The sequence below is a fragment of the Schistocerca cancellata genome, chromosome 1, assembly GCF_023864275.1.
Source record: "Schistocerca cancellata isolate TAMUIC-IGC-003103 chromosome 1, iqSchCanc2.1, whole genome shotgun sequence".
Classification (NCBI taxonomy): domain Eukaryota; kingdom Metazoa; phylum Arthropoda; class Insecta; order Orthoptera; family Acrididae; genus Schistocerca; species Schistocerca cancellata.
In genome coordinates this window covers 928,690,764-928,694,548 of record NC_064626.1, presented here as the reverse complement: position 1 = coordinate 928,694,548, position 3,785 = coordinate 928,690,764, and the positions used below count along the sequence as shown (strand labels likewise).

Sequence of the window (3,785 nt, the reverse complement as noted above, 5' to 3'; positions counted from 1 at the left end):
CTCACATCAGAATGGCGCCCTATGAAACGACAGAAATATGTTCTTAAACCGGTATAAGTTAAATTTGTTTCAACCTGTCCCAGCTGTATCTGTTCCTCGATGACATCCTATAACAAAAACTTGGAGAAAGATTTTTAATTCTTTTTTCATGATGACGTTCTACGTTCCTCAATCCTAAAACTGAAAAAATTATCTTCAAGTCTGAAAAAATTTAAGACGCGTAAGAAACGTTCCAGATAACGCATGATGATGGCGAATTGTTGATCGCAACGTGAAAGACAGATGTTAATGGACGATATAACAACAGATTCCATGCCACCCGCGGTATCTCGGCTGTGAACTCAAGAGAGAAAATTTACTATTAACAGAATCAGAGCAGGTAACATGGGTGCTAATAAACCATGCCATTTATTAAAATTGATTCTCCTCCAAAACTGATTCCCGCACCACTGCGGAGAATATTGCTCATGCATTAGTAGAATTTGGTAAGTGCAATCATCCAATAATAATTACACACTACAATGTTTGAACAGACTACCTGTTATATATACAGGTTGTTTAGAAAACTGTTGCATATTTTGCGAGGTGGTAGTATGGACCTTAGCAAGGAAAGAATGTTCAGTAAACATGAGCTCAAAAATGCATACCATAAGAGCTATGAGCATTTGTTTATTAATTGTCGCTACTGTGAAACGCTTCTCTACAGCATCAAGCTCCTTGCTGTTACGACCGACTTGCCGAATGCAGTACGCAAATGACAACACATTATTGTGTAAAACGGCAGAGATGTAATCTGCTTGCTGTTACATACGACTTGAATTTGCGAGCTATAGGTAAAGGAGTTGCTTACTACTGTGTCAAGTGATAGTGATCCGCGCTTAGCGAATCAGATACTCTCTCAAACACTCCAGGTTGGTCACATATGCGCTGACAGGCGTTGATGACGTGCTCCTGTAGCGTGTGTACTTGATTAATGGGGCCTACATGCACCGAAGGTTTTAAGTATCCCCACAACCAAAAATCCAAGGGATTTAGATCGGGGGAACAAGCTGGCCAAAATACAAGACATCCCCGACCAATCCATTGCCCATTAAATATTCGTCTGTGGCGTTCTCGAATTTTTCGGAGAAAATTGGCTGGTCCTTAATTATGCGTGACCCACATGTCGAACCGTTGTTGGAATAATATATCCTCTAGCAGGATGATACCTTGCACCAGTCAATCTGTTTGTTAGTATGTCAGTAATTCCTACGTATATATGAACTGAAAATCGGCCCTGATTCTTTGTTTCTTCATTCTCATGTAGATTTGTACCAGCAACCAATGTCGTTTATGGAAATCGACAATCCCATCTCGCGCGAAACCAGCTGTTATGAAAACTGTGTCTTCACCACATCTATGCAACTACCATTGGTAGACCTACATTCAGCAGGCTGCTCTTGTGGACGAAGGGCTTGGACACGCTGTACGTGATATGTGTGTAGCAACTGGTCATGCAGGATCACTGAGACAAGAGGATAGCTGACCCGGAGATAAGCTGAAATTTTGCATACTCAAGTCCCAGGATCTTCTTCGACTCGTTGCGATACTCGTCCCACCACAGTATGAGTACGAATGGTGCGAGGTCTGCCATAATACGCCGTTGTTGGAGCTTCGGAGTCAGCATCTGGTGTCCGCTGAAAAAAAGAAAAAAAATGAGGACTGCTGGATAACTGTGCACATGTTATCCCGCGTTTTGGATATTTTCAGCATGCAGGGTTACGGGCTCACCGGTTTCTGTTGTTTACCAAATCATAAAAACAGATTATGTTAGCCATTTCCCGTGCGGAATGCTGGTAAGTGCAAAGATAAAATTACACATTTCACAAACTTATCAAAACACAGACTGGTTCCATTAGAACTAATATATGTAGTGCGCTTTCCCAGAGGGCAACGGCCTTGCCGCAGTGGATACACCGGTTCCCGTGAGATCACCGAAGTTAAGCGCTGTCAGGCGTGGTCGGCACTTGGATGGGTGACCATCCAGGCCGCCATGCGCTGTTGCCATTTTTCGGGGTGCACTCAGCCTCGAGTAGCCACTTGAGGAGCTACTCGACCGAATAGTAGCGGCTTCGGTCAAGATTACCAGCATAACGACCGGGAGAGCGGTGTGCTGACCCCACGCCCCTCCTATCCGCATGCTCCTCTGAGGAAGACACGGCGGTCTGATGGTCCCGGTAGGCCACTCGTGGCCTGAAGACGTAGCGCTTTCCCAGAACTATGAATGTGATCTACAGTCACAACGCTAACGGATGGTTACTGCATTTTGTTTTCATGGACAATAACAGACGAATGTGTCCTGATAAGTTGACTAGATCCTATAGGTCGTTCGTAATACAAAGAGCTTGCAGTAGACAATAGGCGTTTCACAGCAGCGACGATGGACAAGTGTTTTTAAATCTTAAGAAATGTATTTTAGAGCCTATGATTAATGGAATTTTTGTCTTGTTGTGGTCCATACTACCACCTCTCAAAATATGGAACATTTGTTTAGCGCTATATATCGGCTTAAAATTAAAGCTGTGATAGTAAGGATGTAGTGAGCAAAAATTTCTAAGCGTATAATTATATAATTTGGTTGCATATCATAAATTGTAACTTACATTTTGCCAGTTATGTCTAACAAATGTCTTACTTGAATCTCATTATGTCACACAACTGTACCTGACCAAATGGGCTTTGCCTAAACCAGTAAAATAGTATCGACAGTACCTTTCCAAAAGATTGTTGTGGTGGTGCAGGATACGCTATGAAATGGAGCGAGAATATTAATGTTGCACTGGCAGGCGAAGAGAAAAAGAAGAAAAACTCTGGTTATCAGGAGCATCATTGGTAAACGACGAACGAGAAAACCATTGCGTAGGTGAGTGCAATGTGGAGGTGAGGCTATGGACAGTCGACAGACCAGGTGAGGGTCATTGTTTTGGTCTGGATGCTAGTACTGGGCAAAGCTGTATAATAAGGGAAGAGCCGTCCGCCCCGGTAGCTGAATGGTGAGCATGAAAGACTGTCAATCCTAAGGGCCCGGGTTCGATTTCCGGCTGGGTCAGAGATTTTCTCCGCTCAGGGACTGGGTGTTGTGTTGTCCTAATCATCATCATTTCATCCCCATCGACGCGCAGGTCGCCGAAGTGGCGTCAAATCGAAAGACCTACACCAGGCGAACGGTCTACCTGACGGGAGACCCTAGCCACAAGAGATTTCATTTCAGGGAAGAGCCAAATCGTCTGCTGTCCACGACTTTTCCATAATCAAATACTACCTTGATATCAAATTAGACCGTTGCTCGAGTTGGCCTCAGATGCGGCGCGGACCCGCCCGTGTCGGAAATCAATGTGGCGCGTGTCGGAAAACAAGAGACCGGGTCAGGGACGGTCGTCAGAGGCCGCTCTTTGGGGCCGGGCGTCCAGAAATATCTCCTAACTAATTTAGACGGCGGAGATGTGAAAACAAATTAAGCGCGACGTAAGTCGTGTAATCAGGAAAGGAAAACACTTAGCGCCGCAGGGTGATGAATATTAAACAGCTGTCCCGTTTATCTTTCTCCGAAGAAAATATCCGTTATGGAAATTCAGGACGCTATGTAAATGTTAGTGTGTCCGTATTAGCATAAAGTGAAGGGTCCCTACGGCGCCTTTATTGCGAATTCGCAATAGGCGGGAGTGCCGCTGCGGAGCTCGTATCTTGGTCTATCTCAGCGAATGACGACGTCCTCCATACACAATATGAGACACTATCTCGAAATG

General features: G+C 44.6%; 1 pseudogene; it reads left to right on the top strand.

Annotated features, from left to right (window-relative positions):
• The first annotated feature begins 1,928 nt into the window (after positions 1 to 1,928).
• Positions 1,929 to 2,046, top strand: LOC126097644 (5S ribosomal RNA; annotated as a pseudogene).
• Positions 2,047 to 3,785: the final 1,739 nt, after the last annotated feature.